Raw genomic sequence first — 15,371 nt, 5'->3', positions numbered from 1 at the left:
AAATTGCTACAGTTAAAAACTGATGATAAGTAAAAAACGGAGGTAGTATGTGCCAACTGTAGTGGCGGCCGCAGATGTGCACCAAGGAGTCAAGCCGGCAGGGGCTCGAGACCCTGTCCGGCACCTCTTGGTCTTCCGAAGACCGTGCAGTGTAGGAAAGGCACAGTAAAAAAAGCTATAGTAGCGACCCTAACAAAATTATGAAAGAGAGATCTTCTTTCTCATTCTTCTCCATCTTGTTCTTCTCTTGTAAAAAAATAAAAGGAGGCTTAGGGGAGGGTTATAGAGGGGGCTTGAGCCCCTCCTACATCTGAAGATCCGCCGCTGTCAGCTGGTCAAGAAACAATGCGTAGAAAATAGAATTGTTTACTCCAACGTATATACTTGACTAGGACATAGAGATCTCGAGACTTGGTTGACGATAAATCACACATGCGTTGTTTGCGTGAAGTGTGCAGACAACGCTAAAATAAGCAACCGGCTGCTAATGCAGATAGTGCAACACAATTGTACATGAACTTACAGGCACTGATCACTGCAACTGTAAGAATGGTTAAAATAATGGCATCGAAGCCTGGCGATACAGTTTAGATCAAAGCGGACGTTATCGTTTATCGAAGATGTTCGAGTCAAACTTTTGAAAAATTTGACTATCGGTAACATTTAAAATATTTAGTTTAGAAACATTAAAAATCCTATGCATAGATTAAATTTATCTCGAAACATATTTTGATAATATTATGAATTAATTGGATTTTGATAATATCTTCTAATAAGAATAATTATCAAAGGTATAAATTGAAAACAGATATTCCGACCTGATCTCCTCGAATTTGCAAGTAAATTGGTTTGTTTTCCGCTGCATAAAAATGAGTGAGCCTAAGCCTCATGCATCTAAACAAGCCCTCGATCTGAATAAGATCTTTGGGATCTTGTTACTCTTCCTGCTCTATGATCCTCCTAGGCTACCCATCGTCCCTCGCTGGCTAGTTTATATTCTGCCATCCAATTAGGTGGCACATGTGGGTCCCAAGGGCCAAATGTAAGTAAGTGCTTTGTTTTTTAGCGATGTTTAAGAGAAGAGAGTAAGAAGTTAATGTTAAAAAATAAATTTTTAATGGATGTATGCGTCTTGCTAGTTTTTTAAAGTCTCAAAAATTATTTATTGTCTCACAACCACCTAGAATTGCTCAAAAAATTTGTTTTTTCTCTAAGAAACAATATCATTTTTTTAAATCTTTAAATTACTTGACACATCATTTTTTATTTAAATGAATACCTAATTAATATTAAAAAACTAGTATTAGGAGTGACCTAAGACCCTCAGTGGCATATCTTGACCTGTCTCAAAGTACGGCCGTGTGGCGTTCTTATGTAAGTTGGTGAGAGTTTTACCCAACTTTTGTAGTTTTTCTATACAAGTCATCTGCCTTTTTAAAAAAAAGAAAGCGTCTATACAACACTTGGGTGTTTTAGGGCTCCCAGCACCTGGTTTTTCAGCCATCAATTTTTAAGATCTGCAGCTCAGATTGGGTGTTATTGGGAGTTCTAACATCCAAAATTTTATTACATCAACATTACTTAAAAATTACACAAAAAATAATCGTAACCCCTATATAAAGTAACTATAATTCTAATATAAACTAACTGTAACTGAGGTATAAATAAAAATTTAGATGTTAGGAGGCCTTAAGACACATGATTTTTTCTTACCTCATATACTCACTATCCCTAAAACACAATTTTTGACAAAATCTGTGCACCAAAACACTCAGATGAGATTTAGCAATGACTTAGCCCAATGAGAATGTTGTAATTGGTCTCTTATGCTCGTCACCGTTTTTCTCAAACTGGATGAATAGACATTATCAACCGTCGTGATCCAGTACATGTCTTTAGCCGTTGTCACTGGCATGGAGTTCTTCGCCGAGCGGCAGGTACGGTACCATGCGCCGACCAGAGATTTCTACACCTATTTGTACCGTCTCTTGCTTAATTATCATCAAACTGTCACTTATTATATATTTTTTATAATCATTGTCTATTTGTCATGGAAGTGGCTGTCACCCTAGCTAGTTTTGCTCCAAAGGATATAGAGAACATGGAAAGAGATGGCCATGGCAGTTTCCTAAGCACAAGAGGACACACTGCCACTTAATTTGTTATTGCTTAATCACTAGTTTAATTACATCCTAATCTTTAGCTAATCATCTCGATGTCTCTCACATGGAGGGGTTAATCACACTATAGGCACATTGCCATTTTTGTTGGTTAACCATAAGATCGACCGGCACAGCAGATATATCTGATTTCTCATTCCGCCACGTGGCACAGTTGCACTCACCGGACCCCTTAGACCATATTTGTCTTTTATTATAACTAGTTAATTGCCTGTGTGTTACAAAGAGTCCCTAGACTAATGACACGATAACTCCAAGAATCCAAACGCTCAATTAATTGATATTTGTAATAATTTGGAAATGCAAGAAAAGAGGTGTTTTTTAAAGCACTTCTTGCATAGAAATATTCAATCTCACTAAAGAAAAATGTTTTAAGTAAAACATTTTTTTTCTTTTTAGAATTAGAAAAGAAATCAAAATTCTTTCAAAATCTAATGATTAGAAGGGCGGCTGTCGGTGTATCAGGAACCAGGGGTCCCTGAGTCCCGAGACCGGGCCGGCCATCCGTCACGCGTCACCATCCTGCGAGGTCCGCCCTGCGAGATAAAAAGAAGCTAAGTCCCGGGAGAAGGTGCTCGGGGCCGCCGCCTTTGGTTCCCGAGCACCCCAGTTCCCCGATGATCCGCGGAGTCCAAGTACCGGGAAGGAAGTGCTCGGTAGAGAGTGCTCGGGGCTGCACGTGGCAGCCCCCGAGGACTCGGTTCCCCGAAGGTTTCCCCCAGTGCTCGGGAGAGAGTGCTCGGGGCTGCACGTGGCAGCCCCCGAGGACTCGGTTCCCCGAAGGTTTCCCCCAGTGCTCGGGAGAGAGTGCTCGGGGCTGCACGTGGCAGCCCCCGAGGACTCGGTTCCCCGAAGGTTTCCCCCAGTGCTCGGGAGAGAGTGCTCGGGGCTGCACGTGGCAGCCCCCGAGGACTCAGTTCCCCGAAGGTTCGCGCAAGATCGTCCGACGACCCGAAGGGTCCCGTCGTCGGGGTGTCAGCCAGTCAAAGGCCCAATGCCGCATTTAATAGGCACGCGCGGCCTGACATCTTGACAATCTCAGCTGCCCACGCCCTAGTGTCAGACCCTGCCATGCTCTGGCAGGGGGGCGTGGGTCCATTAAATGCACGGGTCCCGTCCGGTTTCACCCGGGTGCCTCGGGATAACATTGCCAGAATCGAAGCGCTCCGCCTGCCACCCTGCCCCGGCAGAAGGACAAGACAGGGTGGGCGCACCGGGCACCTCTGCGGCTGCCCGGTGGGCCCTCTTAATGGCGCCGGAGGACCTCCGCAGTGGCGGGTGGTCGGATGCACGCCGCAATTTTCCACCGCCCCTGTCACTTCGCCAAGACGGAATGATGACGCCTTTCTCCGTGGCGCCTTGGTATTTGCGCCCCCTCTTTCCCATTCTGGATAAGTCGAGGTCGGCGCGCCTATAAAAGAAAAGGATAGAGAAGCTCTCGGTAGACAGACGGGAAAACAAGGTGAACAAGGCAAGGAAGCCCAGATCAAAAGGCGAAGAACATCACAAACAAGCTCAAGCCAAGCTAGAACACGAGAGCCTCAAGCTCTTTGTAGGCAGCTCACCCCTGTAACCAGATACATCCTTGAAGAATTCCCTTCAAGAAGAGATATAACACTCACACAGGAGTAGGGTGTTACGCCCCCGTGCGGCCCGAACCTGTCTAAACTCCGGTGCACCCATCTTTCTTGCACTAGATCGATCATCTCCCACCACCAGCCACTGCATTTATTTCCGTTCCCATTTATTTCCCCGACAAGCTCGTTCAGGATCATCCCCCCGGCCGAATCTCTAAAAAGGGGTCTCTCGGGATCCCTGCGACAGGAGTTCATCCTCCGACAGCTGGCGCGCCAGGTAGGGGGGAATATCCCTGGATTTGTTTGTTTCGCTTTTTTCCACAGGAAAAGATGGCTGGTGGGCACCGTCTCCAGCGTTCCGGCTCCACTTCCAGTGACGGAGTGCTGCCCGACGCTCGGGAGAGCCCAGTCGCTGCTGCGTTCCATCAGCAGCCGCTATCCACGTGCGCGGTTTTTCCCGCTCAAGGGGATCAAGGCGCTGGGCCCAGCAGGGCCGCCGCCGCCACTGCTGATGCACTTTCCGACCCCCAGCGAGAGGTCGGGACCCCAGTCGCCAGGTCCGCCTCTGGACCACGTCGGGTGCCATCCCGGCGCAGGCTCGCGTTCAGCGAGGCCGGCCCGGGGAGCGCGCTGCTTGCAGCACATGCTCTTCTCAGGCACCCGCCCGTTCAGGCCACGCCGAACACTCCGGAAGGCCGGTGGATCCAAGATGTCGTCGCTTTGGTTGGCACTGCCCGTCGCCAGGTGCAGGCTGGGAGTCCTCGCACCACCTCTCAGCGTGGTGCCACCAGAGCCGGCTCCTCAACGGGCAACGCCCGCACGGGCCGAGGGGCCTCCAGGCGGAGTGTCGTCCCCCTGGCCGTGTCCGAAGCCCAGGACCTCCGCTTGCGCCTTGACGAGCGGAGGGGCCACGAGGACGCCCGAGTTACTCTCGAGCGCCAGCGGGAGACCCGGCAGGGGGTCGGGGCAGAGGACCAGGCTTCCTCTCTCCCGGCCCAAGGCCACCGGGAATCCCCGGCTCGCCGCCACTCGCCACCGAGGACCCCCGCTCGCGCTACGGGGTACGGCACCGGCTGCCGTGCCTTCACCGCCGAGCTCCGCCGGGTCAGGTGGCCTTCCAAGTTCCGCCCCGAGCTGCCGGAGAAGTACGACGGGTCCATCGACCCCGTAGAGTTCCTCCAGATCTACACGACGGCCGTCCAAGCGGCCGGAGGCAGCGAAAAGGTGATGGCAAACTATTTTCATGTTGCCTTGAGGGGCTCCGCCCGCTCTTGGCTTATGAACTTACCCCCAGGGTCTATTAGCTCCTGGGATGACATGTGCCACCAGTTTGAGGCCAACTTTCAGGGCACGTTTACGCGCCCCGGTTTGGAGTGCGACCTCCACGCCATCCAACAGCAGGAAGGGGAGACGCTACGGCGCTTTATACAGCGCTTCAGCCAGGTCCGCAACACTATTCCGCGAGTGGCCCCCCATGCTGTTATTGTCGCTTTCCGGCAGGGCGTCCGCGACGAGCGGATGCTCGAAAAGCTAGGTACGCACGAGATCGAGACCACTGCGGAGCTCTTCGCATTGGCCGATAAGTGCGCTAAGGCTGCGGAGGCCAGGGCGTGGCATGCTCCTCGCCCCGCCTCCGACCAGCCAAGTTCTTCCCGCTCCGACAAGCGGGAAAAGAAGAGAAGAAGGAAGCGCGAGGCCGCTCCCATCGAGCCGACCCAAGGCTCCACCCATATGGCGCCACAAGCGTCCGACCGCCGGCAAGAGCGCCGGCCGGGCGTCGACCGACGCCCCGCAAGGACCCCTGATAGGGCTCCTCCTCGGGCCTCCGTGCCCACAAGGACCCCGGTACCAGCTAGGGCACCGGCTCCCGCAAGAGCCCCGGCCCCTGGCCGAGCTCCCGCTCCAGTAAGGGCCCCCGCTCCCGCGGGGCCCGAGCCAGGTAAATGGTGTCCCATACACCAGACTAGATGGCACGACCTCACAGAGTGTCGTACGGTCAAAGGACTCGTGGAGCAGCGCCAAAGGGAGCGCGACGAGTCCCGCGGAGGAGGCGATGCTGAGGTCGCCCCCGACAACGCCGAGCTCGGTTTCCAGGAGCCCGAGCACACCGTCGCCTTCATCGACGGAGGCGCGTACACGCCTTCCTCGCGCCGTGGCATCAAGGTCATGCGACGCGAGGTGTGCTCGGCAACCCCGAGTGAGGAGGCCGCGAGGCCCCTGAGGTGGTCGGATGCTCCGATCACGTTCAACGTGACCGATCACCCCGCCAGTACTGCAGCCGTGGGGCGACTACCTCTAGTAGTGTCCCCCACTGTCTGCAATGTTAAGGTCGGCAGAGTGCTGATCGACGGTGGTGCCGGCCTCAACCTCCTCTCCAAGGAGGCTTTTGAGAAGCTGCAGGTGTCCTCCAGGCGCCTAAAGCCGTCGCTCCCCTTCTGTGGAGTGACCCCCGGGCACTCCCTGCCCCTCGGGCAGGTCGAGTTGCCTGTAAAATTCGGGAGCCGGGACAACTTCCGCACGGAGTGTGTCCTCTTCGACGTCGCGGAGCTCCCTCTCCCCTACAACGCCATCCTTGGGCGTCCGGCGCTCGCCAAGTTTATGATGGCCGTGCACTACGCATACCTCACGGTGAAGATGCCGGGCCCCGCGGGCCCCATCTCCGTGATTGCTGACTCCGGCGGCGCCGTCTCCTACGCTGAGCAGTCATACATGGCTCTGGTCTCAGCGCAGGCCGAGGTCGATGGCTCTCCAGGGGGCCCGGGACCCTCTTCATCCAAACCCCGACTCGCCGCCGACGCCTCTGTTCCGACGAAGGAGGTCGTGGTGGGCGAAGGCGCTACCCAGGTCGTCCGGATCGGCGGTGACCTGGGCAGCAAATAGGACGTGTTTGCCTGACAACCGTCCGACATGCCCGGGATCCCTAGGGAGGTGATTGAGCATCACTTGGCGGTGCGTCCGGACGCCCGCCCGGTGAAGCAGAAGGTCCGGCGGCAGGCGCCTGAGCGCCAGGAGTTTATCCGCGAGCAGGTCAGCAAGCTCCTCGACGCCGGATTTATCCGAGAAGTCCTCCACCCCGACTGGCTAGCAAACCCAGTCATCATCCCGAAGGCCAACGGCAAGCTCCGCATGTGCGTGGACTACAACGACCTAAATAAGGCTTGCCCTAAAGATCCCTTCCCCTTACCTCACATTGATCAAATTATAGATTCAACTGCGGGATGCGATCTTTTATGCTTTTTAGATGCAAACTCTGGGTATCACCAGATTCGCATGGCCGTAGGGGACGAGGAAAAAACTACTTTTACCACTCCGGTGGGGACTTATTGCTACATGTCAATGCCTTTCGGCCTGCGTAACGCTGGATCCTCCTTCCAGCGCGCTATTCGTATTACTCTTGACTCGCAGGTTGGCCGCAACGTCGAAGCTTACATCGACGATCTCGTGGTCAAAACCCGAGACCGCGCCACCCTGCTCGAGGACCTTGCCGAGACTTTTAACAGTCTCCGCTCTACCCGCCTCAAGCTCAACCCGGAGAAGTGTGTCTTCGGGGTGCCGGCGGGCAAGCTCCTTGGTTTCTTGGTTTCTGGCCGAGGAATCGAGGTCAATCCAGAGAAGATCCGGGCCATCGAGCAGATGCGACCCCCGGCTCGACTCAAGGAGGTCCAGCGTCTCGCCGGCTGCATGGCAGCCCTCGGGCGCTTTATCTCCAAGCTCGGGGAGCGAGGGCTCCCCCTCTTCAAGCTTCTGAAGAAATCCGGTCGTTTCGACTGGATGCCGGAGGCCGAGCAGGCCTTCCGCGATCTAAAGAAGTACCTCACTTCACCACCCGTGCTGGTGGCTCCCTCTCAAGGTGAGCCCCTACTGCTCTACGTTTCGGCCACACCTCAGGTCGTGAGCGTAGTGCTGGTGGTGGAGCGCGACGAGTGTTCAGGGCCGGATGCTGGATCCCAGCTCCCAGAGGCCCCCGATCACTCACCTATCCTCGCGACTCCTCCCAACCAGGGAGTCGAGCCCGAGTGCCCGGCCAGCCCCGACCGTGCCGCTAAGCCTGGGGGCTGCGGCAGCCCCCCGGGTGGAGCCGCCGTCCAGGCTCGCCGGGTGCAGCGACCGGTGTACTTCGTCAGCGAAGTCCTCCGGGAAGCCAAGACAAGATATCCCCAGGCGCAGAAGCTACTCTATGCCGTGCTCGTCGCTTCCCGGAAGCTGCGCCACTACTTCCAGGCGCACAAGGTCTCGGTGGTTACCACTTATCCACTGGGGGCCCATTCTCCGGAACCGGGAGGGCACCGGGCGCGTTGTTAAATGGGCAGTAGAGCTGGCAGAGTTCGACCTATACTTCGTCAGTCGCCAGGCAATCAAAAGCCAGGCGCTCTCCGACTTCTTGGCAGAGTGGACGCCCGTCCCCTGCATCGTCCCAGAAGAGATCTCTGCCTATCCCGGGCACGACGCGCCCGGGTACTGGGTCATGCACTTCGACGGCTCCCTCTCGCTGAAAGGCGCAGGGGCCGGAGTGGTTCTCACCTCCCCAACAAGTGAAGAGCTCTGGTACGTCGTGCAGTTGCAGTTCCGCGCATCCAACAACATGGCGGAGTATGAAGATCTCATCGCCGGTCTCCGGGCTGCGGTGGGGCTCAGGATTCGTCGCCTCCTGGTCAAAGATGACTCCCAACTGGTCGTCAACCAGGTGTCTAAGGAGTACCAGTGCACGGATCCTCAAATGGCGGCGTACGTGGCTGCGGTCAGGAAGCTCAAGAGGCGCTTCGATGGCCTGGAGTTGCGGCACATTCCTCACCGCGACAACACTCTGGCCGACGAGCTCTCCCGCCTGGCCTCCTCACGTGCGCGCGTCCCTGCCGGAGCCTTTGAAGAAAGACTCGCACGGCCTTCCGTCCTACTTGCCGAACAGGATGAAGGGGAAACCTCGAACTCAATTCAGGGGACCCCGGCGGTGCCCTCAGTGGGAAGCCCCGTCAGGGCACCGCCGTCCGGCGAGTACGCTGTGCTCGCCGAATGTTCTCAAGATGCCTCGTGGATGTCTGACATCCGAGGGTACTTGAAAGAAAAGTTCCTACCCGGGGATGAGGCATCTGCCGAAAGAGTTGCTCGGCAGTCCAGACGCTATGCCATAGTAGATGGGGATCTCTACCGGCGTAGCGCAGGAGGTGTACTCCTGAAATGCATCTCGCGGGCGGAAGGCGGCGGTCTTCTCGCTGAGGTCCACGAGGTCGAGTGCGGTGGCCATTCATCGTTCCGCACGCTGGTCGGGAAGGCCTTCCGGCAAGGTTTCTACTGGCCTACAGCTCTCCAGGATGCTTCCGAGCTGGTTCGGCGCTGCAGGGCGTGCCAGTTCCATGCAAAGCAGATTCACCAGCCAGCTCAGGTTCTTCATACCATTCCCCTGTCATGGCCTTTCGCGGTCTGGGGTTTGGACATTCTGGGTCCATTCCCCCGAGCAACCGGGGGCTATGCATACCTATATGTCGCCATCGACAAGTTTACCAAGTGGCCGGAGGCGGTCCCAGTCATCAAGGTGACCAAAAACACGGTGCTCCAGTTTATCCGCGGCATCACCAGCCGCTTTGGCGTCCCGAACCGGATCATCACCGACAACGGCACCCAGTTCACAAGTGCCTTATTCAGGGACTATTGCGAAGACCTCGGCATCAAGCTTTGCTTCGCTTCCGTCGCTCATCCTCGGAGTAACGGGCAGGTCGAGCGCGCCAACGCGGAGATACTGAAGGGCCTCAAAACCGGGACCTATAACGTGCTCGCTAGGCACGGGAAGGGATGGGTAGACGAGCTGCCAGCCGTGCTGTGGGCTAATCGGACTACGCCAAGCCGCGCCACCGGGGAGACTCCGTTCTTCCTCGTCTATGGCGCCGAGGCAGTCCTCCCCTCCGAGCTCACTCTGGGCTCCCCTCGAGTGCATGCGTATTCTGAGGGTGAGCAGGAGCAACAAAGGCGCGACGACGTGGACTACCTGGAAGAGCGCCGGCGACGTGCCGCCGTCCGGGCGGCTCGATACCAGCAGAGTCTGCGGCGTTATCATCTGCGCCATGTCCGGGCCCGGTCTCTCGAGGTGGGGGACCTAGTTCTCCGACGCGTCCAGTCGCGCGAAGGAATGAATAAGCTGTCCCCTGTGTGGGAAGGTCCCTTCACCGTGATCGCGGTCCCGTGGGCAGGTTCTTTCAGGTTGGCGACGGAGGAAGGACAGCCACTCCCGAATCCGTGGAACATCGAGCATCTCCGACGCTTCTACCCGTAGATGGTCGTGCTCGCGGCTCAGGTCAGCAAGGCCGGGGGCTTCTCCCCGCCCAAGCAGTCCGAGGGCTCTGCCCCTTGGGTAAGTCACTGTCACCCCACCTTGTAAATGTTGTACATTCAGTATTTCAATAAGCAATCGCTATGTCGAAATATTTTTTCTGGATTCCGTGTGTTTAATCTGTCTGGTGAGGTGCTCGGTTGTGCGAGAAAAAGTTCGCTCTCTCTTTTTCCCCGCTGATAAAAGAATCCCAATCGGTATGCATGCGAGCAGTCGCCGCTGACTTACGTCCAGCATGGTAGGCTGTGGTGTTCGGTGTCGTGACAGGCTCCCGGGCACTACCAAGTTTTGGGGTGCTCTGGGTAATCCTATCGCTCGAGCTGCTCGAGTAGTCCGGAGCTCGGGCCCCCGGAGCGGGCTGTCGGTGCTCGGTCTGGTCTGTCATACCCGGGCGCCACCGAACCATAGGACCTCTGGGTTATGCCTCTGTCCGCTCTTGTCCGCCGGTTCGGGTATTCGAGAGGTCTCGGGTCGAAAATGATAGCAGTCTATAGCAAGTACCGCACTAACAGAGCGCACCAGACAAAGAAATTCTATATTCTCTCTTAAGTCACAGGCTGGCAATCACGAGTAGTTCGGCCGCGAGGGCTTCAATGCCCCGGTCTCTGGTCGGCCCCAAGGGTCCTCGGGTGGTCCTACCACTTAGGCCTGGGTGGTCGAGATCACCCGACCCCAGGAGCCTCGTATGCCTCTGGGCACTCGGGCGCTCCGTTGAAAGAATCAAGTCCCCGGGCACCCGAGCTCGGAAGCACACCCCTCCTGGATCGGTTGGCCGGAAGGCCGACAGCTGTCCGGTGAGTGGTTATATTCAGACAAAGTCTGCTTTCAGTAAATTTATGTTCCCGAGTCATTCTCGGGGGCTCTCGCGCTTTAATCTGTTCGGCGAGGTGGTTTCCTCGCACGCAAAAACCTTGCCGCGTGTCTACTTTTTCCCAGAACGACAGAGCGGTTTGTAGAAAGGAGTACCGCGCGTGCGGTAATGTCTGACCGAAGCCCTTCGTGGTGGTCGTGGTGTTCGGTCCGCTTTTAAGGACCCCGAGCACTACCGAGTCCTCGGGTGCCCTGGGTAATCCTATCGCTCGAGCTGCTCGAGTAGTCCGGAGCTCAGGCCTCGGGGGCGGGCTATCAGTGCTCGGTCCGGCCCGTTTTAAGCCCGGGCACCACCGGACCACGAGGAATCTTGGTCACATTCTCGCCCGCACGCGTCTCCCTTCTACTAACTGAGTGGTCGCAAAGTGAAAAAGTGTTCACTAGGCACGGCGTGTTCCGAGCGGGATCGATCTATCTCCCGGGCAAGGAAGTCTGTGTCTTTGTTTCTTAACTTAGGCAATGCGGACTCGCGAGAGCTCGAAGGCCGACTACGCTGGCAACAACGATCAGGACAACTTCGTTCTCGGGGACGGGAAGGTCGGGAACGGCCCGACTGAGTACTCCCCGGGACTTCCAGGCAAAACATCAGAAGAAGCATCAAACACTCAAAGACATTGGAGTTGCGAGCCCAAGAAAAAGCTGCCGCTATATTCACAAGACATATAGAAGGCATTTTTTCAAGGGTTCACTCCTATATTTACATTCATCAAGACGACAAAAGAAAGAAAAAAGCTACAAAAGATCTAGTCGGCGGCGGAGGCGTCGGCTGAATCCTCTGAGTCATCCCCGGGGCTGGTGGCGGCGGCACCTCTCGCCTGAAGCCGGCCGCCACCACGGCGGCGGTACTCCGGACCGCTACCTGGGCGGCCTCTCCCTCAGCCTCGACCACTCCCTCCCGCGCCGGCTCCAGCGGGAAGTTCGGGTCCCTGCTTCGGTAGCAGGCCAGGACGTGCTCGGCCACTGCATGTGCCAAGCCACGTCCCTCCCGGGCGGCAAGTTCCTGAACCGCCCAAGGCAGGGCCTCAAGGCGCTCGCAGACCTGCTGAAGCCCTAACACTTGTCGTGCGGGGCTGTCGCTCTTCTGATCTTCAACGAGCCGCCCAAGACCACCCTTCTCTACGGCCCGCCGCATCCGCCGGAGTATGTCTTTCAGCATATGCTGCAGGTTGACCCGCGAGACAAAAGCGATCTCGAGCTTCTCCTTGGCAGCCCGTAGCTGCGCCTCGAGTCCCTGGTCCCCGGCCTGCTTCGTCTTGGCCATCATCTCGGATAAGGCGCATTCACGGGCGGTCAGTTCCGCCTCGTGCTTCGCGTTCTTCTCCGCCCTGGTAGCCGTGGCCGCTGCCACCGCAGCAGCCTCGTCTTCTCGGCGACTCAGCTCGCCCTCCCGCCGGGCCAGCACATCCTCCTGCTGGGCCACCGAATCCTCCCGAACACCGAGCTCCGACGCCGATAATTCATTGTCCACCTCCCGAAGGGAGACGTCCTCCTCCCAGCGGTGGATCTCTTCCCTAATCTTCCGGAGGTCGTCTTCCCAGCGCTGGAGGTCGGCGCGCGTCTTCTCGGCCGCGCCCTCCCGGCGGGTCAGCTCGGCTTGTCGCTCCTCCGCCGCCTGCTCCCGAGCTGCGACTGCTACCTCCCTCTCCTGCGCCTGCCCCATGCTGGCAAGGGCCTCGGCAGCTTGCTGCTTCGACGCCTCAGCCAGGCGGGCGGCGTCTTCTCGTTCCCGCGCGGCTTCTGCCCGCAAGGTCTTCAAAATTTCTTGTTCCCGCGCGGTTTCCGCGCGGATGTCTTCTAAGAGCTTCTGCTCCCGCGCGGCCGCCGCACAGGCCTCCTCCTGGGCGCCCGCCAACTGCGCCTTCTCCAATGCCAGGCGGGCGCGCTCGGCCTCGAGCTCCCCCTCCTTGGCGTTCACCGCTGCGCCCAGCCGCCCGACCGCTACCTGGACGCCTTCAATGGCGACCAGGAAGGGGTCAGCATGCTGGCCGGGCGCCGGTGGGGCCTAGGCCTCTCCGCAGAGTGCCTCCAGGGGGTCCGAGCTCTCTGCAGGGCCCTGCACCGCCATCCGCCCCGGGCTCTGCCTGCCCGGGGTAGGCTCCGCCGGCACCGAAGACTCGGACGGCGGCCGCATTCCCGCATCGGCCGCCCTGTCCGCCGGCCCCGGCAAAGCATCCACCTCCACCGTCATCCGCCCCGGGCTCTCCGCGCCCGGGGTAGGTTCCGCCGGCGCCAAGGATCCGGACGATTGCTCCGTCCTCCTCTCGGCCGCCGCCTCCGCCTCTCTCCCAGTGGTCGCCACGACAATTGGCGCCTCCGCCGTTCTTGTGCCCGCCTCCGTCGGCGTAGCCGGCGGGCTCGGCTCTGGCCGCGGTGCCCGCGCCTTCTCCGTCGCAGTGGCGCCTGCGACCGGCCTACGGGAGACAGATGAAAAATGTCAAAGCTTAGTTCGGGCCAGCAATGCCCAGGAAAAAGCAAGAGAGGAGACTCACTGATACTGCCATTTGGCCACTGGGAGTCTGATGTCCGGGTCCGGCGCCGTCGGTCCGGACTCCTCCCGCCGCCTCTTCCGCTGGGGGCTCGGCCGGGCCCGCTCTTCCGCCATCTCCGGCCACGGGAGCTCCGTCCGGCCCATGTCCTCCGTTCCGGTAATCACCCTTGTCATCCCCCGCAGTTCCGCCGGCCCCAGATCCCAGCTCGCGCCGATCTGGGTCCTGGTGATGTCCTCCGGCCCGGTATAGAACCAGCTCGGCCGGGCCCGCTCTCGCAGAGGCGCCAGCCGACGGCGCAGGAAGTCCACAACCACCATGACGGAGGTCAGCCGGGACTCGCGCAGCTCCAGGATGCGCTCCAACACCGGCTTCAGCCTCGCGTCTTCTGGCGGCGGCGCCTCCCACGTTGATCGCCGAGGTTCCACCGCCGCCTCTGGCAGCTCGAGGCGCTCGTGGGGGTCGACGTCGACGAAGAACCAGTCCCGTCGCCACTCCTCCCACTTGCTGCGCAGCACCTGGGGAATGTAATGATCCCCCAGGCCGTCCCGGAGCTGAAGGTTGCAGCACCCCGCGACGTCCGCCGTGGAGTGCCCCCTCTTCTTCCCCACCGACCGAAGGACGAAGAAATGGCGAAGCAGCGACGCCGACGGCGCCACCCCCACGAACATTTCGCAGAGATGCGCGAAGACCGCCAACACCACCACGGAGTTGGGGCTTAGGTGCACCAGTTGAATGCCGTATGTCTCCAGCACTTGCAGGAAGAAGGTAGAGAACGGCGGCACCAACCCCGCCGCCACAAAGGAGGTGAAGAGGACGATCTGCCCTGGGACGGTCGTCGCCGGCGTCACCACCACAGCACCTTCTTGCCCCTCCGGCACCAGCAGTTTCCTGATCTTGTCCGCCGCCTCCTCGTTCCTCAGACGAGACTCCGGCAAGATGCTGTCCGAAGCCTTGTCCCGGCGTCCTCCTCCAACCCTCGTCATCTCGACAAGAATGAAAGGTGTTTTGGCGGTGGAAAGAGAGAGAAGGAAGAGTGCTCCGGTCGCCTGAGAATTTCCTAAGGGCTTCGGAGCACACAGAAGGCAAGAGCGCAAGAGCAAGAAAGCGTAAAGAGGGGGATGGACCGATCGTATCCCCCTTTTATATCTCGAAAGTTCAAAAACTACCGCCCAAACGGTTCGCTCGGCAAAGCGTCGCCTCGTTCGGCGCAACCGCCAGGCGAATCTCCCGTCGATCGCGCGATGTCAGCGGCTGCCAGGCGTATTTTCCTCGATCCGCACGGCGACCGCGCGTGCCGTCCATACGGTCATCATACCCTTCGGAAGTTGTGTGGACACACGTCCATTCATTTTCCCATTGGGAGGTACTTGAGGTCTGGGTCCGTAAAAACCACCTCTCGAAAGCCTGCCACATGGCGTCTGCACTAGCCTCGGCCTCGGCCGCGACGAAGGGCCCATCCGCCGTCTCCGTCCCGTCGCCTACCAATGAGCCCGGGGGCTACTGTCGGTGTATCAGGAACCAGGGGTCCCTGAGTCCCGAGACCGGGCCGGCCATCCGCCACGCGTCACCATCCTGCGAGGTCCGCCCTGCGAGATAAGAAGAAGCTAAGTCCCGGGAGAAAGTGCTCGGGGCCGCCGCCTTTGGTTCCCGAGCACCCCAGTTCCCCGATGATCTGCGGAGTCCAAGTACCGGGAAGGAAGTGCTCGGGAGAGAGTGCTCGGGGCTGCACGTGGCAGCCCCCGAGGACTCGGTTCCCCGAAGGTTTCCCCCAGTGCTCGGGAGAGAGTGCTCGGGGCTGCACGTGGCAGCCCCCGAGGACTCGGTTCCCCGAAGGTTCGCGCAAGATCGTCCGACGACCCGAAGGGTCCCGTCGTCGGGGTGTCAGCCAGTCAAAGGCCCAATGCCGCATTTAATAGGCACGCGCGGCCTGACA

Source organism: Phragmites australis, chromosome 4, assembly GCF_958298935.1.
Source record: "Phragmites australis chromosome 4, lpPhrAust1.1, whole genome shotgun sequence".
In the NCBI taxonomy this organism is placed as follows: Eukaryota; Viridiplantae; Streptophyta; class Magnoliopsida; order Poales; family Poaceae; genus Phragmites; species Phragmites australis.
Note: the sequence above shows the minus strand (reverse complement) of the source record.